We start from the raw sequence: 25,232 nt of genomic DNA, 5'->3' as shown, positions 1-25,232 counted from the left end.
CAGCTAAGCGAGGTGGGGTGGGGCACGGTTAGGGCGGGAGAGAGGGGGTGGAAGTCAAAATGCGACAGGATAGTGAACATGAAATAAATAAAACCAATGCGAACAAAAGGCAAGTGGCTTTATTCATTTTATAAATATAAATTACCTACTTGCGGTCGCCAGTAGGTAGTTATAGTTAACACCTTGTTTTTATTCAAAAAGCTTTTGTTCTTTTGCTAATATCTTTGGCGCTGATTGATGAATCTTTGCAAATTTTTTAAACCTAATGGTGTACTCAGGTCAGCTCCTATCTTGAAAATGTTGAAGTGATTCGTCAAGTGGGGGCCGAGAAAAAAAGGGGAGTCCCAAAACGTGTTTTTCCCATGTTAATTTCTATAGAACTTTAGACACAGCTACAGCCCAAATTGCTGAATGGAATTACACCAAATTTGTCAAAAAGATATCTATTGGTTCAGAAAGCGCACTTTTTGTTAAATGATGAAATTTTCTTCTTGACATTTATAAATTGTTCCAAAATCTGTGAATACGAAAAGTATCAAAATAATGATGAATATTACTCCTTCGGAGATGATATCCTAACTAATAATAAAGTCTGAGTTCGACTAAAGAGGCCACCAGTGAGATCTTGATTCATAATCCAGCGTTAAACAAACAAGGCCTCACTTTATAACAAGTGGTGGGAACTGATTCCACCCAGGTCTGAACCCCACCACTAATTTGTTACTCTGCCACTGGGGCACGCACAGGAGGCGTGAAATTAGTTGGAAAATAGAAAAGCTTAGAAGGACAACATTATGGTAGTTTTTGCCACACAATTCAGATATCTCATTTGCCCCTGATGGAATACGACTTTGGTGGGTAGCACTTGGGTCAAATTACCCCGAAGATAAAAGATTTCTTGAATGTGTTCCTTACAACTGCTTCTGTGTGTTCACAGCAATGAGCTGTGAAAGTGTTTTTTTAGGCAGAGGAGCACTATCTTGCAAAAGCGAAGTCTCCATAACCACTCTCTCTCTGATTCAATGAGTTTTATAGTGCCACTCGTGCCAATGTAAGGTGTCAGAGCACTTTACATCACACACGCATTGCACAAAGTCACTCATACATGTGTAAATAAGTGTATAGCAGTCACGGCCAGTGCAGCTAAGTGTATTGGGGGCGGTGGGGCGGGGGTGAGGCGGGGTGAGGGGGTGGAAGTCAACATGCAATGGGATAGTGAACATAAAATAAATAAAACCACTTACCTTGCGCTCCCTGCATCTCTGAGTTGGCGCTGCTGCGAACAAAAGGCAATTGGTTTTATTTATTTTATGTTCACTATCCCGTTGTATGTCGACTTCCACCCGCCTCACCGTACTTACCTGCACGGGCCACCAAAAGTGTATGGGAAATTTTACATAAGACAGAGGATTAAAATGTGTAAGAATCACATGTCATCCACACTGATAGGCAGTATAGTTTGGGAGTCCTTGGTCTGGAAAAGCACAGATTCAGAATTTAAAACTTAACACCATTGTTAGGGGTTCTCTTTAATTATAAGAATGGATTTCTACCCAAATTAATCCATTTTGCAAGAATAGTATGTTGAAAGACTGGGCAAAAAAGATACATCACTTATGTATACCTTGCAGTTTGCATTCAGCTCTTTGATGACAGTTAATAGCTCACTGTTCTATATTAGGATTTTAACTTATAAACTGCAAATACTCAAAGGTTCTCCCTGACAAAAGCAGTAACCCACTAACCAATTTATATTTTATGCATTTTGTGATATGCATGATGGAGTTTCTTTTCAGCAGGCATATTAACCCTCTATGCTACCTTAAGATGAATCAGTTTCAGTTTATATCTTTATTCGGATATACGTCATATCCATAAAAGTACAATAGCAATATTAGTAACAGGAGAAAAGTGACAATACAAGCAAATAAATAACAATTTATAAAAAAAGCACGGTATAGTACAATCAGAGCTAAAACAAAAGATCCATTAGCAGCAGTCACATTGTCCCATTCATTTTATTAAGGGAGGAAAAAGGCCATAAAAACCATTAGCAGCAATTATAAAATATGTCCTTTAGTGCTTATGATGCTCGGGGTGCTAACATTGACTCACCTGCCCGGGTGACAACCCTAAAAAAAGTGCTAGTGCTAAAAACGAGCTCTTCATTGCTCAAAGACAACATACTCAAATAGGCAGAATCCAAACTAGTTGGCCTGCTCCTTTTAAAAAATGACTGAAGGAACCCCTTACTGTAATTTACATAGTATTTGCAGAAAAACAAAAAATGAATAACAGATTGGCCACTTATCCCGTCGCATGGGCACGGTAATAAAGCGAGTTGCGGGTTATAGCCAAAAGGAAAACATAATGCAAATGTAATTGTCCCTGCTCTGAGACGAAATAAGAGGCTCCTGTCCCAGTTACTCATTGGTAACAATAAATAATCTGGCAAGGGGAGGCAACACCGCTCATGGGACATATCATTAAAAACTAATGATTTCTTCGATTCTAGCACCAGTCTTTCTTGAATATACAATGAGTAGAGGGCACTTCTTAATTCTTTCTTGTCTAAGGTTTCTGAGTCGCTAGGGTTTGTAAAGATGCTGCCTCTTTTGACACTGCATAGGCTCTGGTGAACTCCAGAGAGCCAGGGGATGTCCATCCCTTTATCACACTTCATGCAGTCTTTGATAATATATTTAGTTAGAGTGGCTGCCTTATTCTTCCAAACTGATAGCCAAAAGAGTGGTGGACGGGCACGAATAAAATCAGGTATATCATTTAAGTTCAACTCCCTGTGGCAGATAAATTGTGGGGTAGAGATTGGAATTCCCAGCCATCTTCTGCAAAATCTATTCTCTTCCTGCTGGATACAGGAAATATTTGAGGTACCCCTAATCTCTTCTCCGTAAGTAGCCACAGGGATGCATTGAGATTTAAACATTTTTAAAAGTGCTAGGATTGCACCTGAGTTCTTTGGGCGTGGAAGACTTAACATTGAGTTGATGGTCTTTCAGTACTTGCTCCTGGAGTGAGCAAGATGCTCAGTACAGGAGCCGTTCGCAGCACAGACGACCCGAAGATAGGGAAATTTGCAAGTGCTTGTCAGTTTTTGATTGCCTACGTTAATAGAACTGAGCTGGCATTTCCTGGGACCACAGGACATTAATAATTATTTATTAAAATTAACTCTCAAGTCCAGGCTGTCCATATATTCAACAAAGGACTGTGTCAAGACACGTAGGGAGTGTGGGGTGCGGCATATTAGAACTGCGTCGTCTGAGTATAGCAGCATAGGAAGGGGTTTCCCGTTGATCATTGGGACATCCTGGGACTTAGATGTTAAAATTTTGTTCATGCCATTAATGTAAATTATGAAGAGGAGGGGGGCCAAGACACAACCCTGCCTGACCCCCCTTTCAACCTTAATGGGCCCTGGTATCTCCCCACCTCCACCAATCCTCACTTGTGCCTGAAGATCTTTGTGGATATGTCCCAGAAAATGGACCAAAGACTCATCCAGATCATAGGTCAAAAGGATTGCCCACAGCTTTGACCTATTGACAAGGTCAAAAGCTGAGGACAAATCCATAAAGGCCATGTAAAGTGGAGACTTCCTGGCTATATTATATTTCCCCAATACAAGGCTGAGATTAAGACATTGCTCAATGATTCCAACCTTACATCGGAAGCCTAACTGACAGGACTCCAGGATACTACACTCCTCCATCCATTCCAGTATCTTATTATACAAAACTCTGCCTTGTATGTTAAGAGAATTATCAATCAATGATATAGGTCTATAATTACTAGGCTGCGACTGATCCCCCTTCTTGAATATCGGGACAATAATACTTTTTGCCCAAGTGGCAGGTGGAGAGGCATATGTGAGATTATTGAAAACATTTAGTAGAAACGGTGCCCAGAATTTCGGCTTCCATTTAATAAAATCTATTGGTAGCCCATCAGGGCCAGGAGCCTTATTCCCAGCACTTTGATGAATAGCTCCTTCTACTTCGGGGAGTGTTATATGTATACTAACAGGCGGGCCACATTCAAACTGATCGGTGTTCGATGAGGGAAGGGCATAAATATTCGAAAAATGTGATTCACAGGATTCACAGTATATGGTGCAACTAGTAGGTGTTAATGACTGTCCTGCGGTTCGAAAATCTCTTACAACGGACCAAAATAATTTACAGTTTTTGTCAGTTGCAGCTTGAGATAGAATTTCCCATTGATCCATAAGGAGTACTCCCTTCCGCTTATTAACAACCATATTGTATTCCTCCCTAGCTAATTTCACATCCATTGCAACCTAGGTACGGCATGCAATACCTTAAGCAAGTTCCTATTGGCCGATGACCATTCATTATCATACCATCTAGGACCCTGTCTATCCAATGCAGCGGGCTTTGACAGATGAGTTTTAATAGCCAAGCAAAGTTCAGAAAAATTCGAAATTATATCTGGGTGCGGGGATTCAGGTGACAGACAAGAATTAATAACGGGCAAGTTCTCATTAATCATTAGTTTAAACAAATCCTCACAGTTGATGCCCCTCAATGGTAATCTTAAACTGTCTGTTGATAACGTTAAGTCTCTTGCCCCACAATCAGACACAAACATTGGTCGTTCTGCCAAACTCAGTGCTATTTTAATGGGGTTATGGTCCCCCTGAGCAGTAGCAATTACCTCTGCTAAGGCTAGATAATCCACAAATAAAATGAAAATAAAAACTTAATCTATGGTTGATCTATGGCCCCTACCTCTAAATGTCGGATGGTGGTTGAAAGCCATGTTTAATATGCCCATCTGAGCCGTAACATTAACTAAATTATGGGACCTTAGAAATACTGACAGCTCAGCACCCCTGCGTGATGAGGGAGATACATTTTGTTATTCTACTCCTAATTGGGTGTCTCTAAGTTTTACATTAAAATCACCTCCCAGGACAAACCTCATATTATTGCCCGGGTCTTGCTGATAATTTAAATTTGAAATAAATTCAAACAGCTTGATGACATTCTTATTAGGATTAGAAAGCAAATCATTGTTATAAAAATGTACCAAATAAAAAGAAACTTTTCTCTTGAACAATACAGCTTGGATATTGCAACTTTTTGTTGGAAGTACTTTAATTCTTCCACCAGTTACCACATTAAGTCCAATAAAAAGGCCCCCCGAAGGGCGGCCCAGATTACGATTGGGTGCAGCCACATTAAAACAATGGAACCCCTCAATATGCAGATCATGGGTTGCCCAGGTCTCCTGGAACATTACTATATCATGTTCTCTAACCAGACGTAGCCACTCTTGATCCTTAAGTTTGGACTGTAACCCTGCGACGTTCCAGATAAGAATATTCAGGTTTGCTCCACCATTACCTCTGATTGTGGACGATGCCTCATTATGAATGTTAGTGGTTACTATAATGACTTTGGGGTCTACTTGATTGTGTTGGGGTGGCGAAAGGGGAACCATCCGGGGTGATTGTCAGTCCTGTGTGTCTAGGCTAGACAAAGCAGAGAATCTATTAAATAAAAAGGGTAAAGTGTCAGCCTCCCTTGGGTGTTCAAAAGAAGGCAGTATAGTTTGGGAGTCCTTGGTCTGGAAAAGCACAGATTAAGAATGTAAAACTTAACACCATTGTTAGGGGTTCTCTTTAATTATAAGAATTGATTTCTACCCAAATGAATCAATTTTGCAAGATTAGTATGATGAAAGACGGGGCAAGAAACAAATATCTCTAATTTATACCTTGCAGTTTGCATTCAGATCTTTGATGACAGTAAATAGCTCTCTGTCCTATATTAGGAGTTTAACTTATAAATTTCAAATAATAAAAGGTTCTCCCTGACAAAAGCAGTAACCCACTAACCTATTTATATGTTATGCGTTTTGTGATCTGCATGATGGAGTTTCTTTTCAGCAGGAATATTATCCCTCTGTGCTACCTTAAGGTGAATCACAGTGTTCACTATACTAAACTCAGCTCTTTCTCCAAGTAGAACATTAATCACTGAAGTAATCTTGGCATTTTTATTAAAGCCTTAAAATTGCTGGATGCAAGGAACATGGCAGAAGTTGCTTTTAAAATTGTAATGTACTGGCAAACTTGGCTCCCCCACCCCAAGTCAGTGCCTGTTACGGTGGCACTGATTGCACCATCCTAGAGCTGGCGCTGTTGGGTATTACAGATGACCTCAGAGTGCTGTAGTGGCATTATGAATTTGCCCCTGTCTAGTGTTCACTGGATCCCTGAGGTACCATATGCTAAGTTTGCACCTTAAATTCAAAGGAGTAAGACACAAGGGGCTACCAAAAGCTCACAAGTAGCATGCCTCATCACCAACATATTGGGTTGTAAGTCAAAATACCAAAAACAAAAAATATCATCTGGAATAAATGTTGTAGCTTACATATATTTTACAGAAATATCATTCCATTGGATGTAGCTTTTCTAATATTAACTCCAAAGGTGCCATGTTTGTGTCAGTATTAGGCCAGGGTTTTCACACTTCCTATTACTATCCTGCCTTTCCCCTTTGGGCTTCCTCCTGCCATCTTGCTTTTACCACCTGCCATGTTGAAATCCATATTGGAATGACACCAACTTTTGTCACCCTATTCAATAGTGCAAACGTTTAGTAGGTATTCAGCCAACCAATTGCTAGAATCCTCACCTACCTCACTGTTAAATGTCACTAAGACAACACAATGAGCGTAATACAAACACCTGCAATAATAAGTTAGCAGGGAACCTGGAATTTAGCTTGATAAAATAATATTATTGGCCTTGCTTTTGAGCAGCTACACATATACAATGAGATGACACCTTATTATGAGAATATCACATGCTGGCACCGTTTCATTGATTATATCATTTTTATTTGGAACGGTGCCAGCGGTGATTTGGAATTATTCCTACAGTGGCTCAACCTAGGTGACCCTAATCTCAAATTCACAGCCCATTATAGAAACGAGAAGGTAGAGTTTTTTTGATATCTGTGAAATATGTGTGGAAGATGAATTACTAGTGGAGTTATATACCAAGCCCACGGGTAAAAACACCCTTGTACAGTATAGTTGTAATCATCCTCAATCCCAGAATAATTCCCTTTGGTGAGTTTTTAAGATTAAGACTGAACTGTACCACCCTATCCGATGTTTACCAACATGCAGAAGTGTTGAAGAAGAAATTGAGTGATAGAGGTTACCCAGGCAAGCTTATTAAACAGTCTTTTAAAAGAGCTTGTTTTTATAACAGAGACTGCTTGCTGGAGATTAATAAGGAGAAAAAGAGCAGGGAAGTAGATAGAGTTGTTTTTGTGAGCCAATTCTCTAGTGCAAGTAACAAAATTCAAAATATAGTGAATACAAATTGGAAAATCTTGAACCATGGAGCTGTGACACAATTACAAAAGCCTCTCTTCTCATTTAGAAGAAACAAGACTATGAGGAATTCCCTAGTAAAAACTTACCCAACAACATCTGAAACTCAACATACGTTAAATGGACAAAAAGCAGTTGGCAACCACAAAAGTGGATCATGCTCTATATGTCCACCTTGTATTGAGACTAAAAGTATGTCATTTGCAGGGAAAACAATGACAGTGACGACTCTAAATACCTGTTGCAGTAAGAATGTTATATACCTGTTAGTATGCCCCTGCCGTCTGGGATACGTAGGGGAGACCTACCGTGAGCTATGTATACGCCTCCTTGAATACAAATCGGCTATTAGAATGAAAAAGGAAAATGCCCCATTGACTGATCACTTCTCAAGATTAGGACATAATTGTGATTAGTACCAGTGGTTCATACTAGAATAAATAAGTATAAATAGAAGAGGTGGTGACTTAGATGCCAGAAGGAGACAAAGAGAGCAATGGTATATTTGCCATTTGAATACTGTGGAAACAGGCTTAAATTCTAGGTAAGACTGGATGAGGATTGTGACGAATCAATGACAAGCGAAATGTAGTAAATCATGGAAGAGGAGGAGTTTTTGTCTCCAATGAAGGTAGGATTCTTTCCAAATTGAGGGAACAACAAGTTTTCATAACAACTTGAGTCTCTCTGTGTATTGCTTAAATAGAGGCTTAGAATACCCTTCCAGATCCAGTTTAAAATACTGCCTAAATAGCGTCCTTTATAAAAAAATATTGATTGAGCTTTCACTCAGGAATATATATACCATTAATATATATACATTCTGAATACAGCAATCAACATGCAAAAACTAACTGGGTAGGAATAGTAAATAAAATATTTATACTGACATAAATAAAATATCTGTACTGACGCTACCCACTATGACCCCTTCGTTCACAGTGGGTAGCGTCAGTAAAGGCTCAACATAAATAGTACATACTAAGAAGATTGGTGCGTTAATCGTATATATATATGAGACCGAGATTAGTAATAAGACTTGCATGGTCTAAGGAAGTAAGATACACTGACTAATAAGTGAATAAATAGGTCATAGGCACCGCGATACTGACGGTATGCATGTGTACATACAGATTGCCGCTGACCGCGTGACCCGCAGGGGAACATGGGCGGGGCAGCGCTTTAGTCCCACCCGGCAAAAACTCCAGCTGACTAAGGTGGGGGCACCCCGCCCCGCGTCTACCATTCACAGGCCAGGGGAGGGCCTACATGTGGGAGGGGCGAACCCCTATATCTAACGCGTTGGCCGAGGCTCGGCCTCTCTCATCCCAGCCTTCCCCGCGGCTCAAGCGCTGTTGTTGTTATCGTCGTTCGTTGTCAATTTGCAAGGTATGCGCTGCTGTCTCGCCCCCCCCCGCCTCGTCCCTGGGCATGACCAGGTAGAACGGGGCCCCAGTGGTGAAGATACCACGGGAGGGGGTGAGTGGTGGCCACGCGATCGTGCAGCCGGCGGGTAGATGTGGGTACACTAGCGGGCGGCGGGTGATGTGCGGGGAGGTGAGCGGGAGGGCTGCTCAGGGTCGGGGGCTTGCTTAAATACGGACGTGCCCCGATTTGCTGACATCCGACGCGGCAAATCATTGAGTTTGGGGGCAGGGATGGTTCAGCCTGCTGCCTGCCTGCCGCCCTGCACGTGTTGATAGCCCCCCGCGTGCCCGCTCCCCCTTCTGGGGTTGCAGCTGCACATGGCGGCCCCTGAGGCCGGTGGTAGCTTGGCTGAGGCCTTGCAAGAGTCTGCGATGTCGGCTGGCCACGGGCTAGTAGCGGCCCGCCACGCCGTCTGATAGGACCGCTGAACACGGTGCCTGAGGTCGTCCTGTTTAGATGCATGGTGAGTCAATCACCCAAAATACCCCTAGGGCCCCACCACATAGGTCATTGCCATAGTGGGACCCCTTCCTAGCTGCAACTCACAGGTCTGCCCTCCCCCAGGCCCGCTGGGTTGGCACCTTCGGTCGGGGCCCACCTTTTCGTGTCGGGTGGCATCCGTGCCGGCAGGAAGTTTGGTGAGCCTGAGGCCCCTTACCGGGGAGGTGGTGTTTGTTGTAGGGAGGGATGCGGCCTCATTATGTCTGGGGCGGGGGTGCCTGTTCCTGCTGCTCGTGTGCGGATGATGCAGTACTGTTGCTTTGAATCACTTTTGCTAGGACACGCCCCATAGTTAACGAGAGAGGGGCGGAGGGTTTTGTGTGGTGGTAAAAGTTACACTTGATCCCCATTCCGCAATGCCCACCAAGGGTGACATTGTCAGGCCAAGAAATAAAAGTACGATCGCCATTGAGACAAACAGTTCCCCTTCCCCCGAAGCTGCACACTAGTAACTGCTCCTAATGCCAGCCTTAGAATATACTTGCATTCACAGCTTTACAATGACTCGAGACATCTCACTCCAGGTCTCTCCTCATTTTACAACTTTCAATGCTAGGGCTTCAGAGCCCGCGCGGCGTGCTGAACATTAGGGGCTTTCAGACAGTGTCCGGCATAACCTAGCAGTATGGATAACTGGATAATTAAGTTAAACATCCCCTTTGTCGCCTGGCACGCCATCTCTCTGGTCGTTGTGCGGGTCTTTCTGGATACATGTGGCTGGTGAGTGCAGGCACTGCCTCCCTCCTCTTTCCCACCTTGCGGCTTTGCCCGTGTGGTACTCAGCCCCAACTGCATACCCTGTTTTCCGGCCTCACAGGAGGCCGCAGGTTTGGTGCTAGTCAGTGTAGCTGTGTTTGTGGCCCTCTCGTCGATCAGGCTATCCTAACCCCGCTATTCCCCCAATTTACAGGGGCGGCCAGCTCCATCGGGCTGCTCAGATAGCTCAGTGGGTTTAGTAACTAAACAGGAACGTGTGTGTTCTATGCAGGTCACAAGTTCAAATCCTGCAGGGGCCCGATTCTATTTCCAAGAATTGGGAACAACAAATACCGACCGGGTCCCTCTCAAGCGACAGATCTGAGGGGGCGATACTACGTTGCCTGTACACTATGACCATCGCTTTGGCCGTGGACCAGCGCACCCCCCCCCCTGCCCCGCATACGGGAGCATTGAACTGGGGGCGGCAGGCAGCGAGCGCACACTAGCGGGACTTAGCCCAAGGCTCACCAGGGTAGAGTTCTCTATAGTCAAACGCAGAGTAAGGCCTGCATGTATTCGCCCTGCCAGCTACTTATTCATAGCAAATGGCGATGCGAGTTTTGCCAAACAGCGTTGGGGGTTCAGAGCACTGATATCTTGGTGCGCACATGGCTGCTCGCAGTTCACTGGGGGCAACAAAGTCCAGACCGCCTGTTACGATGGCGGAGGTGCGAGGTCACGACACAAGTAGGCCCACACCAGTTGCCCAAACATTGTCCGATAATCGTGACACAACACAGCAGGGAGCAATTTTCAGTGACACATTTAAGAAATGTTCTCATGTGCGAACAGCTGCTAACGTTCATAATTATTTATTATTTAGAAGTTTTCTATAGCGCTAACAAGACCCGAAGGTAGCAGAGCGCTTTACAGTAAAGGCATGAAAAGGTGGACAAAAAGACAAGTAACAAATAAAGGTGATCATCAAATGACAGTTAGGGGAGAGGAGAAGTTCGTACAGGAGGACTTCTTGGCAATAGGATACAGAGTTCTCACATAGTTCTGGGGATGGATGTTGATCCTAGTTACCCAGGACCTAGGGAACGGATGAGGAACAAAGATTTGAGTTGGCTCTTGAATTCCGCATAGGACGGTATGGTTCTGATATGCGGGGGGATAGAGTTCCATATTTTGGGGGCATTTCCTGAGAAGGAGCAGTCCGCAGTTTTCTTCTTTCTGGTTTTTGGTAGGATGAGCAGCAGGGAGTTAGAGCTTCTCAAGATTCTACTTTGGCCAGGTTTTGTGAGTTTGTTTGCCAGGTATTCTGGTTTTCCGGTGTGGAGGGCCTTATGGGTTAGACAGGCCGTTCTGAAGGTGCTACGCAAATCCACCGGGAGCCATTCAAGTTCTTTGAGTGCAGGGGAGATGTGGTCGGATTTTTTGCATCCTGTGATCATTCTTGCTGCCGCATGCAATGTTGTTTTTAATGGAGCCAGGTGTGATTTGGGGATGCCTGTTAGGATTGAGTTCCCATAGTCCAGTCTAGATATAACTAGAGATTGCGTGGCTAGTTTGAGGTCCTTGTTGGGAATGAAAGGTTTGATTTTGTTCAGCAGTCTGAGGTTAAAGAATGCGCTTTTTGCCGAGTTCTTAATGTGGTTTGTCAAGGTTAGTTTGGGGTCTAAGGTGAAGCCCAGAGATTTTACGGAATCAGCTAGCGTGAGAGAACCTTTAAGAGCATCGATCGACTTCAGCCACTCGATGATTTGAGGGTTGTCTTCTTTGTTTGAGATGAGAAGAGTTTCGGTCTTGTCGGGATTGAGTTTCAGGTGATTCTTTGTCAGGCAATCTTGAACATCATTTAAGACGGCATTTACTCGGTGGATGTCGTTAATTGAAGAGGTTTCCAGGTAGATCTGTGTGTCATCCGCGTAGAGGTGGAAGTGGATATTGGCATTCCTGAGTAGTTTGGCGAGCGGTTCCATATAGATGTTGAAGAGCTGAGGAGAAAGTACTGATCCTTGGGGGACACCCCTGTTGACTTGCTGGGATTCGGAGGTGAAGTTCTTCATTTTTATTATTTGCGAGCGGTTGTGTAGAAAGGAGGAAAACCAATCGAGAACTACCTCGCCGAGGCCAGCTCTTACTTGCAGAGTCTTGATGAGGAGCTTATGGTCCACCGTGTCGAAAGCTGCGGATAAATCAAGGAGTATGAGGAGGCAGCATTTGTCAGCGTCAAGGGAACCGTGAATATCGTCTATGATGTTCAGCATCGCGGTTTCTGTGCTGCGGCCTTGTCTGAAGCCGGATTGGAGGGGGTCTAGGAGATTGATGTTATCCAGATGATGAGTCAATTGCAGGAGAACGCATCGTTCCAGTGTTTTGGCAAGTAGAGGGAGGTTAGATATCGGTCTGAAATTGTTCAAGTCAGTAGAGTCAAGACCGGGTTTTTTCAGCAAAGGGGTGACTTGTCCCATTTTTAGACAGTCGGGGACCACTCCGCTTTGTAGGGAGCTGTTTATGATTTTGCCCCAGATAGGTGCTAAGGTGAGCTTCATTTTTTTGATTAGTGAGGGGGGAATGGGGTCTGAGATGTGAGCTGATGGTTTGGAGGTCGAGATCAACGAGATTATCTCAGTTTCCTGCACGTGGCGAAAGCTTAGCCAACGGAGGGGGGAGGAGCCGGATGGTAGGGCCTGTGGGATGGCCGCGTTGTTCTTCGGGAGGTGTGAGTTGTTGATGTCTAGAGATAATTCGATTTTTAAGACTTTATCGTTGAAGAAGGTGGCGAAGTTATTGCATAGTTCTTTGGACTCCTGCAGGGATGAGGGCAGAGGCTTGGATGTTTGACGTCTGATAATGTTGTAGAGCTCCTTAGGTCTGTTTTTGGAATTGGCTAGTGCCTCTCGGAAGAAGCTGGATTTCTTGTTTTTGATCTGGTTGTTGTATTTCCTGCGTGCTGTTTTTAGTTGTAAGCGAAGAATGGATGTTGGGTTGTTTCTCCACTTTCTTTCTTTGGCTCTCAAGGATCTTCTTTCTGCGTTGAGTTCCGCATTGAACCAGGTTCTAGAAGGGGTGGCACAGCTTCTTTTGAGCTTTAGTGGAGCTAGATTATCGAGAATGGAGACTAGCTCGGAGTTGTAGTGGTCGATGAGATCATTGGTCGAGAGGTGCAAGGAGTTGTCTGGAAGAAGTGAACTTAGTTGACCTTCTAGAATGTCTTGGGGTACTTGGGAGAGGTTTCTTGACCATTTGGGGGGGTCTTGGGGAGGTTTGAGCGGGATGATGGGGTGATTGATGTGAAATAGGATCATATGATGATCTGACCAGTCAACAGGTAGTATGTGGTTGACCGTGATTGAGTTCTTTTGTGCGATGATGGCGTCCAGTGTGGCTCCTTTGTAGTGCGTCTCCTCAGTGCAATGTTGAGTAAGGTTGTTGTCGGCGAGGAGGCTGGATAGCGATTTGATTAGAGGGTTGTGGATTTCGTTCCATCGGAGATTCAGGTCACCAAGAATTATGTTGTTGGAATCACCGAGGGTGACTTGTGCAATCAGGTTGGATAGTTGATCTCCAAACTCGTTGTTTCTGCCCGGGGGGTGATAGAGTAGATGACACAGTAGAGAGTCGTTGTCTTTGGTTTTGATGACAGCGGATAGATATTCGAATGAGTTGTACTCGAAGGAGGAGGTTTCTGTGATGCTCCAGCTGTCCTTGTGGATGATAGCAACCCCACCTCCTCGTTGATCAATCCTGTCTTTGGAGATGAGGGAGAAACCAGGAGGTACCAGCATGTCAAGGCAGGGAGGAGATGCCTTGTTTAGCCAGGTCTCCGTGAGGAACACAACGTCAATGTCATGTGTGAGGATAGCTTCGGCTAGGTCCGTTGCATGTAGTGAGGCCGATCTGCAGTTGATTAGGAGGCAGTTGGTGATTTTCTCCTGATTGCTGGTAGTTTTGTCTTTAGCCTCTCTAGGTATAGCGGTGAGGACTGGTAATCTCTGTCGTTTGAGGGTGGGTAGGTCTTTCCGGTAGCTCATGATTACTTGGATTTTAGATTTAGGTGAAACTGAGATGGTAGGGTCGTAGGTAGTGGCTAGTAAGGCTGCTTCTCTGTCTGACATAGGAGCTTCTGATCTGCGCGGTCTGGAGGTCCGGTGTTTTGAGCCTGCTAGGGAGTGAGAAGAGATAGTGGTCGGGGGCCTGGTGCATGGGGCTCTGGAGTGTTCAAATTTTTTGGGACTGGAAATCGGGTCCTTGGGATATGGATCGATCGGGTGGGCATTGAGGGCTACTGTGGGCCCCTGGGTGGTGTTGGCGTTGGTGAGGAGGGGGGTTCGGAGAGGGGGTTTGTGGGGTTTGCAGGCTATACCGAGGTTAAGAAGGATTTCTATTAAGCCCTGGGTGATAGTGTCGACCTGGTTTTCAAGGGCTGTGAGCCGCTTTGTTATGGAGTCAGTGGGGGGGTTGTGAGCAGCTGTGGAGGGGCCGAGCGTGTTATAGTTAGAGAGAGTGGGTTGAGAGATAGGGATCGGGATAGTGGGAGGGGGAGGTTTGGGGAGAGGGCTAGGGGGGGTTTAGACATGGGAGATATAGGGAGAGGGACAGGAGGAGGATTGGACAGGGGAGGTTTGAGAGTAGGGGGGAGACTAGAGGGGAGGCTCGTTGGCTGGGGACTGCCTGTTGGCAGGAAGGGAATTGTCCTAGGCGGTGGTCGGTGGCTGTGGCTGGGGGGGGTGAGATGGTTATAGGGCGGGGTAGGGGGTGAGGGTTGGGATTCCTGTTGGTAATGGATGAGTGGGCGAGGGGGATGAGATATGGTGGGCGGAGGGGAAGCCTGGCGGGCTGTGTGTGGATCGAGAAGGGGCGTGTCGAGGTCTTCTCTGTCAGCTGAGAGAGTGGTGAGGCGAGGTGTGGTGGGGTAGGGAGGGCTGTCTTGAGAGAGGGAAATAAGGAGTCAAAAGCTTCCAGGTTATCATTGTTGGCTTGTATGAGGACTGTGCCATTGGTGAAGATAGTCACAGTAGTATAACCTCTGCCAGCTGATCTGAACGGAAGAATCGCAGTTAGTTTGCAGCTGTGAGGAGTGGAGGTAGTTTTGGCGATGAACATCCGCGTTCTGATCGTGGAGATCCAATATTCGGGTCTTTCGGTGTGAAATATTAGATCCATCTTCATCGGTCCTATGGAGGTCGAGTGGTAGATGTCAGTGATTAGGGTTTCTTTATGTTTGCGGATGAGTTTCTGTTTGAAAGTGCGTCGAAGCTTTGTAGAGAGAAGGGGGGGGGAGATGATGGTGAAGGCGTTCCGACTGTGAGGTTTGAGGTGGGCAAGTGGGACTGGAGAGGGAGGAGGAGGCTGGTCCCAGGCCATCGTGGGGATGGAGAGGGGGTGGGGGGAGCCTGATTGAGTTGCGATGTGCGGCTTGGAGCTTCGGTGGCCCAAGGTGGCGAACCGTGGGGTACCAGTGGAGCGAAGAGTAGAGCGAAGAGGGTGAGGCTCCAGGCCTAGGAGGGGGTCTTAAAGCCCGGATGATTCTGCTTAGGAGTTTGCAGGTAGCCAGGCTCTAATTGGCAGTTGGACCTTTGTGAGCTAGCACCATGGGACTGGTGTGTGATGGAGACTCTGCGCAGGAGAGGACATGCAAACTGTCTCCCCTCATTGTTTTATGTCGCACATGTTTATGTTACATAAACTGAGTTAATAGTTGCCTCTCATGTACAAGTGGTAGCTCAAGCGTAGTGTTGTAAGGGGAATACCGAGGTTGCGGTTTCGATCCCCATGCAGGTCAAGTAGGCCAAAACTTGGTTTTGATTGAGAGGTAAACGGTCGAATAGTTGCTTACTTGAGAACAGTAACGTATCTCACTTGCCCACTGATATTTAAACCAAATTTTCGTTGTTGGTGCCGACTAAGTGATAGCATCTGTTCTCCCACGCCGATGGTAAGCGTGAACACGGAAGAGCTTTAAAGTATGAATTATTAACTTCTGTTCTACGGGGGAAACGCACATTTAAACCACCTTAGAGTGTTGGTTGGTGGACGAAGTTCACAATGATGGCCTCACATACCGATGTTTAGCTCAAAAGCCTGGGATGGTGACCAAATCCCCTAATCTCCTTGTAAATTATATGGTTGTCATATAAAGTGCTCTAATGCCCTTGGCTAAGCTCGCGCTATATAAAACTGTAATAAAATAGGGAGGGATAAAGGTGTCATAAGATTACATTTTAAAACTTGTTTCTCCTTCAGAATGGAGGAAGAAGAGATCACCAGTGAGGAGGTCGATTGGTATTTCTCCCGATATTTGGATAGTATCCATTGACTCAATCTGTTAGTCGGTTCTATTGATAAACGGGTTCACCACAGTCAATGTAGTCCGGGAACTAGCGCCGTATGTCCACGCCGCTCCTATTGCTAAAAATCTAAGCATGGCAAATGGGAGTTTTGGGGCAAACTAGAGGATTTATTCAAATCACACACAGAAGGGATCGCGCCCGGTTAGCCCGGGTGACGCATGGCGCTGTCCGGCCGTGCCTTGTGTTGCTGAGCTATTTTCAGCGTGGGCCGCTGGCCCTCCCCCCGGAAGGGTTAAGCAGCGTCTAATCTGCGCGTCTTTTCCCGTTTACAGGATGGGAGCTGGGGACGCAGGCATGGTCGGTGACATCCACCGCTTTTATTCGTTGACTTATGGTTTCTGCTATGTGCACGGGCCTCACCCCTCCGGAAGATTATCGGCACCTCTGGTCCTTCGAAGGTGCGTGGCCCAGATATTTAAGGGTATGGCAAAAAACACAAGTTGCGGACCCCGTCAGTCGACATTCCCTCCTGAACATCCTCACTACCACATTCTTTCGAATTGCCGAAGGTCTTTAAGTGTCAAGCAAGACCTTACGGGACGGTACAATTTCACCACTGTAACTGCCAGGGCAGGTAATTAGTATTCCGCATGAATGAGCGCTGCTATGTCACTCCAGCCTGTACCCTGAAGGTAGACCGCCTCCCCCTTCATGCCGTTTGTTGGATGCGGTCGATTGTAAGGGATTCCTATTCTTGCATGACGGGAACCTCCTGGGGATGATGTGGGGTTGTGTGAAGCAGCTTATAGCTAGTTTGAAGTTCACCATCATGGTCCCGGTCTGTAGTTTTGCCTCCCTTTATGCTTCTATATAAATGCTGACTTTACTGGGAGATGTCCGAGTGCATCACCATAGGAACAGAACTAATACATGAGAGCACTATAGGTGCGCATATTACACAACCAAATGCGAAGCTTCATGAAGCAAGGTGACTAAGGTAAGAAGCTTCATGAATCAAGGTGACTAAGGTAAGAAGCTTCATGAAGCAAGGTGACTAAGGTAAGAAGCTTCATGAAGCAAGGTGACTAAGGTAAGAAGCTTCATGAAGCAAGGTGACTACGATAAGCAAACAAGACAAGAGGTAGCAAACAGGCATGACAGGAGTCACGTTGGGGCAAGTTACGTAAGCATATAAAGTTCAGGCAGAGGTAAATAATGCAATACTGGGCGGACACCTAAACACAAGAACTAATGTTACGTAGGCAATGTTGGCATTGCGCAAAGTACCGGAAGCATAGACAAGGTAAGGGGTTGCATACAGAGTGTTATACGAGAATTGTGATAGCATTAAAATGTTTATTTATGGGTTTTATAAAACATCTGCATACCACCTTCTCGTTATGCCACAACTCTCTAGATGTCAAGTGGTACAGACCCATCACGCATTTAGTTCCGTTAGATGTCGCAAGGTTTCTCCCTACTGTCGTAAAGTTTGCTCGTGGGTCCGTTGTTACTGTACATGCCTATTGTGATGGGTGTTGATTTCTACATGAAGGGGGTGGGCTGTTGCCCCCCAAATTCCTTCTTGAATAGGTAACTCTTCAATTCTTTCTTGAATGATCGGAGGAGGGGAAAATACTTTCAAATAGGGATTCAAATTTGTCCAGAATCTGATGTTAATTACCAAACGCATCTTTCATATGAAATCAAATGGCAAACTGCCTAACAGTTCCTGATTGGAGGTATGGCTTCAGAGGTAGTCTGTAGCCAAATTTCGCCTATAATCTGTCCCTTTTCTTGCAAAGCGCTTTATAGGTGAAGCACAGGACCTGAGACTATTTTGTATATTAGACGTAAATGGAGTTATTCAGGGCCGGGATAGTGTGGTCCAGGTTTCTCATAGATCAGTACTATAAGAACTTGGGGGAATTGCATCCCAATGTTATGTACATTCTGACAGGGTTGTTCCCAGTACTGCAGATCGCAAGTAAGAAATTGTGGGGGGAGCTTCGCTTCTGTTAGCAACATCTCTGTTGTATTCCTATAGGGAACTAGAAAACGACCTTCATCTCTTGGGCTTATGGCTCAAGCAGGTTTAGATGTTCTTGCACTATTGATCCGAAATTCCCAGGTGGGTACCGACCTGAGTTTCATGTGCAGACATTTGGGGCTGCAGTTGGTGCAGCAAGATTAGATCTGGTGATGGTTGTATGAAGAAATCGATGAGGTGGGTCTAGAGAGATGCTCTTGAGGCATGCCAGATAATGTATCTTTAGTCAGTTTGGTCAAAACACTTGTTCTTTTTATTTATGACAAAAGTAGCAAATAGGGAGCGCCACCTTGTTGCAAGTTAGTTATAAGCGTATATATCTTGTTCTAGTCATTGATCCCTTGATCAGAAAGACTTCAATCTATGGTTCTGTGTCCTTAGGAGTGGGGCTATCCACTTGCCTCTGTCTTACACTTGCTGCTGTATTGCTGGCTCCAAACAGGCTTGGCCAGGGCAGCGAGTGGGGCATTGTCGATCCCTGTTTCGTTGCAGAAAATAGGATTGGTAGACAGGGGGGGCAGGGGTTCTAATGAATGTTTTCTGTCTCCAATGCAGGAACCGCGCTGGGAAATCACCCTACTCACATGGCTCAGGTATGGCCTGATGTAGCAGTTGGTAATTTACATCCCCGATGGCTGTAGGCAGACTCAGTCAGGTTACTTTGTACCCAAAGTGACGAACATCCAATAGACCTGATTGTAAGTCGTCTAGGACATAATGCATTGGTAATAGGGCAAATGCAGGTGTGTCACATGTGGGAAAGGGTAAACCATCCACGAAACTCAACTCAGGCACTAAGTGTAAGTCGCTAGTGACATGCGGATCACTGCTAGCACAAGGGTATACAACATACCCAGTGGGCCATGCACAGGGCCAATTAGCCAGACATACATGAACATTGCGATTCACGAATATTCTGTAGGACCTACACACTCCAAAGCGCAGGCCAGGACACCTCTCCTAAAGGAAGGTAATTCAGTTCAGGTTGGGATAGAGTTGCAAGGCGAAGGCTATAGTAACCTCTTCACCTGATTTAATTTGACTAACAACAGCTTCCTTGTCAGTAAGACGTAGCTCCATTCCCAAGGAAATAACGTTTGTGTGTGCAGCTGTTCCAGGAAATGCGTGCACTCCAGGGGGTAACGTTTGCACATCTCCAAGGATTACCATGACCGATCTTGTTCCTTGGCACACTAAAACTGTTTCACGTAATCTTGTGACCCCAATATGGTACTTCACTAGACTAGAAGACCCACTCCTCTAATGGAACTGTCATGCCTTATCCTAACGTGAAGGAATATGCCCTAGGACGGCAGTATTCTTTGCATGCTACTACCCTCCTGTCTTCTCATAACAATAATGCATTGTTTTGGAAAATCTGAAACATCATGAACAAGGGGAGTTTCGAGGTGTAGGGGGATGGCATTGAACAACGTATGTTATTAAAAGTGGTACTCCAAAACTTGGAAAGGCCTCTAGCAATTATACCATAGTTACAGAAAAAACTGGAAGGACAATTTGACTGTAAATCCATTGTCATACTTACTACTGATGCGGTGCTCACACAGCAGCAAAACGTTCCTGACCACAGGGTAACTTGCACATTCCCATCTCTTTCGCTTCCTGGGACTAATATCACCGGTAACAGCTACCTTATTGCATATTAAGGAAACCAGGAAAGGTGAACAAATATGATAATTTGAAGTAACTTCCTTTCAAGTTTACAGAGCGAGAAAAAATTAAGTAATCAGACTTCAGGCGAGCAAAGAAATAACGTCTAGAAAAGAGCCAGAAAGCGTATTTCCGAGTGTTAAAAGTTGAACTGGGATGACCGTAAATACTTTAAACCCCTGGAGTTGGCAGTACGCCTAGCAATTTGGGGCAGGCGATGGGAGTGCGGGTTAAGAGCTACTCAAATAAATAAAAGTTAATACTTTAACCCCTGGAGTTGGCAGTACGCCTATCAATTGGGGCAGGCGAAGCGAGTGCGGGTCAAGAGCTACTCAAAAACGCAAAGGTGATAGGAGGAATGCCAGCAATGTGACAAATAACCGGGAGTCGCTCGGGGTAGTAGTCAACAGATCCATGCATGAGTTCATAGGACGAGAGGCTTGGGTTTCATCATGCAGTACCAATACAAGAGAAAACGGAAGGGTACTACGACAAAGACAGGGTTCACTTGTCTAGATTGGGAGTGGACATATCCCTCCCGGACGTACAGGAAGTACGAAACAGCGACGGGAAGTAGCTAGGTGGGTGGGGGGCTCTGTCATCGACGGAAGCCTCCTCCAGAGCTGTGGGGGAGTTACAGGGCGATCTGGAAGCAGACGGGTACAGTAAGGGTACCTCTGCGGCAGAAGGGTACAGTAAGGGTACCTCTGCCTGGCACAGTAAGGGTGCCTGAGCCAAGGACCAGGAGCCGAAGGAGGTTCCGGGAAACCGCGACGGCGCCCCGTTAGTCCTTCGGGCGGTCGGGGGGCCTGAACCGACCGGGGGCGGCCTGCTCCGCTCCGCCCGGACAGGGGGGGGCGGGAGTAAAACTAAGTTGGTAATGTGCTGCACCGTCAGAGCATCGACTCGCCGTGCAAGATGGCTCCCTAGGCATGCGGGACAGCGAGAGCTGCCTGCTTTGGATCGCTTGTAAGATGACCCACCTTAAAACGTCATACGTGTGTTGTATAAAATAAGCCTGCAACAGTTCTTCTCTATAAATATGTCTCCAGAGTTTCATTGGGGAGGAATTGTGTTTATGTTCAAGCAGGCGGGAGTGAATGGCGGTGTGGGCACTATTCCCCATCCTTGTCGTAGAAGGCAGTATAAGCATGGGACCGGAAAACACGTAATGTCAAGTTGGACAAAATGAAAACATGTGAATAAAATATGCTTGAGCGTCTTAAATGGTATACACTGATCAAAAATATAATACTTAACATTTCCATTTAACAATCAGGACTAAAATAGAGTATGGGAGTTTATAGGTGCCGTAGCTTTAAGTTGAGAATACTTTCACTCCCGGGTTACAGCTGGAGCGTCAGCATATGACTAGAACACGATTAACATTGAATTCGGGTCAACCAATACCAATCGTTTTTTGACTTTATTTAAACTAGAAACCGCTGAGTTTGTTTGTTGATAAATCCATACAAAAGGACACATGTTGCAGGACTGAGGCTGCATTACAGAAGGTGAGAGGATTCGGACCGCTGACTATAAAACATGGGTTGCGGGATCACGATATGAGAGAGTACTCTGTTCATTGGGGAAGGTCCTTTATAGCTGCCATATAGGAACAATGAGCTGTTAGAGGATTGAAGTACCGGCCAGCCCGCCAAAATCTTACGTAGCAGGGAGGGCAACATAAATGCTGAATAATATACCTCGGTGAATACTTGTATTTTGAACTGACACTCGGTGTCTATCTTATTCATGCAGCACAACGCGGAGGAGGAGGATGTATTTGCACCTCGAAGTTGTGAAGAGACGGGTTTAGAAATTATAAAATGAACAAATGATAATAAGGTAGGATACTATTTTATTAAATTAAAAAATAGGGGCCGCAGATTAAGGATATTATTTTCTAGGCTCATTATTTGTGATTCCTTCCTAGGGGTGATAGCTGGCACTTTACTCAGTTGAGCTACTGATACAACAACAGGATACACTGCTGATTGTTACCCTCTAAACAGCAAGGTAGGTTTAAGAACAAAGACATGTGACAGATGTATACTAAAGCTAATACTGAGGTAGCCCTTTTTAATCCCTCTTTCCCGAAAAAGACTGCAGTTTTGAATTTTAATAGATTTCTTTTTTCATCTGACCAGACCATCGGAGATCCAAAGGAGTATACATAGAAGCAAAGCCATTATATTCTGAAGGTAATGATTCTGGATTACCTTGATAAGTGTAGGAAAATCCAAGTAGTATAGGCAGATTGAATAAGTAGAATCATGAGGATGTATGAAGTCTTAGGTTGAATATTAAGCTGAGAAGTCGAGAAGTATAAAAGAAGAGCAGTTCAGGGTATAGTCAATACTGAAAAGTATATAGTGGGGTGAATTAAGGATAATACATTGTATGTTCCGTAGCACATATTAAAAAGAGCAATGGGTGGTATGAAGAACATGGATTCGAATAAGACATAGGAAGCTTTTGAAAATTGTACCAGTGGTATTATGTTTTTCGCATACATGTACATTAAGGGGATATTCTCTGATTTATAATGAGAGAATCATTACCGGCCTCCAGATTGTATGAGATGAAGATACTGGAGTGATTATATAATAGACAATTATAATCATAACCCTGTTCACATATTTGTTTTGCACAGGACTAATAAGAATCAGGGATCAGTACAGAGAGAACTGAATCAATCAAATGTCTTGATAAAGATGGAATAAAAATGGAATAACCATCGAAACGTGTCAACGCTATTCTGGTGACATAATCCCTGTTTGAAAGCGGCTTTGGGATTGTATAAATAGGAGTCTAACCAGGCCGCACCTTCATATGTGTAGGGGATATGTACAAATAATGACAAATTCAAGTGTCTGAAGTTGAGTTTTCTCTTTTATGTGGGTTTGTAATGAATTTTATGTCCTGTGTAATTTTGTGATGCATGTTAAATGTAATTTTAATAAACATATGAAATGTATTGATGATTTTTAACAATATATAAACTATTAGCTTTTATTTTTTGTGATTTTATTAAAATAGATGTTTGTAATATTCCAACTTTATGTGTTAGAAGTCATTTTGATTTTTTGTTTGGGTTGAGACACCTCAATATAGAAGTGTGGAGATAAGAATTATCTGATTAGATGCTTTCATCTAGCGATGGTGTAGATGTTATTTATGTTTCTGTCTGAAGGGAACATTTTCTTACTTGTAAGAGTACCTTATCCCTTTGGTTCACAAGGGGTCTCTCTCTATTGTTTACATACTTGCTTCTCAGACTCCAAAAAAAGACATATATGCTCCGTTAACTTAGGGAAAGATAAGACTGGTAAATTAAACTTATATCATTGGGATCTAGACATTGATCTTAGCGGTGACAAGTTCTTGTTGATCTGTGTAAAAAAAAAATCACATTATTGTTTGCTGGCAAATATCTGTTTGGGGGAAACCTTGTCTGTTCCATTTTTACATCTTGTAGTGTGCAATATTAATACAGTTAGGCAACAGAGGAATTTGAATTGTTTCATGGTTACTATACTGAACATGATTATCACACACCAGCTTAACTAATGTATCTGATTTTGTTGGTATTACTTGGAAATTCATGTATGATTGTTTCTCAATTTGTATTATGAAATCTCCCATCATTTCCCATTGGTTCATCTTGCATTTCAAATTAATACTTCATTGGTCTCTGGTTCCTTCAACAATTCTCAGTATTATTCCTTGGCACCTATAGAATACTTCATGGTGATGGGTCCTGTTTAGGAGAATGTCATGCAGCACAGCAAGTCACCTTGTAGTGCTGCAGTGCTTGACAGGAAAAGGAAGAATGTGCTGTATTTAAGGCAATATGGCATATTCCTGCTTTTTCCTCTACTTTGGCGCTCTTTTGGCCAGTTAGCGCCAATGCAAGCACCCTTGCACCATAGTTTCAGGGTGCTTGCATTGCACCAGAACAGTGTTTGTGCTGGAAGAGAGACCTTCCTCTACAAAAACAATCCAGAGAACCATATTCATCTTTTTAGGTGTGCTGCAGAATGCAAATAGAAAGAGGAAGTAACAAGGAGAAATAAAGATATTTCTCCTCATTATACATCACCTGAGAAGGTGTATCTTTTTGGTGCATTCCCAGGTTTACCAGTTCAGGTAAATCTGGGAATGTGTTAAAAACCATGGTAGTTGCACGGGAACGATCATGGAATGCCTTCCCTGGGCAGAGTAAGGCAATGCAGTGATTTGTGCACTGTTACCTTACTCCAGATTAATGGAGCAATTCAGGGCCATGTAAAGTTGCCTTTTCAGGCTTCATATGTAACATGTAAGGTTTGCTTGCTCTTGAACCACATTGCATGGTGCAAGAGCAGTCCAAAGGTGCTCATAAATAGACCCTTAAGTTTATTCAAGAGCCTTTAATGAAATATTCATGTAATTTATGTCTGGGGTATACGTGGGGCCTATTTATGGCAGTCTTGCAGAGTAGTGCAGCAAGTCACCTTGCTGAACTGTATTACGAGACAGGGAATAGGTAGGAACATGCCCTATTTTAAGAGCATGATGGTGTCAGGAGTTGTTTTTAAAGTGCACTTTTTTTATTAAGGAAATTAATGTTTGAATTTAGCCTGATCTGATTGTTCTGTTGAGGCAACAACGAGAACGTCAGCTTGGAGGCTCCACATCATTTTGTAGGAATGATGCTGCCAGGGACTGTGTTTAAAGAACACTGTTGCTGTAAGTGTTCGGCCCATGAATAACTGCTGGCTATTTGCTCATCCAGTGGTAGAGCACTATAGGAAAGTGGGATATTATGCAGTGAGGCTGGATAGGCTTCACTATGTAATACCTTAATGTTGCCCCCAAATAGGTCCTTTTGATTAACATTAATGAATCCATAGCTCAGTCCTAGTAGGGTGACATAGAGGAGTCAAGCTTTACAAGAGGATCCTTTGTTAAGTATTTAGCAGTACCAACATGGACATTAAGTAATTGACACAACTCTAAAGAACTCCACCAGCAAATTACAAAAACAGAGTAGCTTTTATATAACTCTAGACATCAAAATAAAGACAATTGGATAAGTATACCCAGAGTTATGAATTTTTAAAGGAAAATTAATGCAGTACATTTACCTCTTGCAAAATGGTATGTGGTCAATGGGAAAATGCACTTGTGACACTGTCACT

The sequence above is a fragment of the Lissotriton vulgaris genome, chromosome 7 (genome assembly GCF_964263255.1).
Source record: "Lissotriton vulgaris chromosome 7, aLisVul1.2, whole genome shotgun sequence".
In the NCBI taxonomy this organism is placed as follows: domain Eukaryota; kingdom Metazoa; phylum Chordata; class Amphibia; order Caudata; family Salamandridae; genus Lissotriton; species Lissotriton vulgaris.
This window is presented reverse-complemented; position numbering follows the sequence as displayed.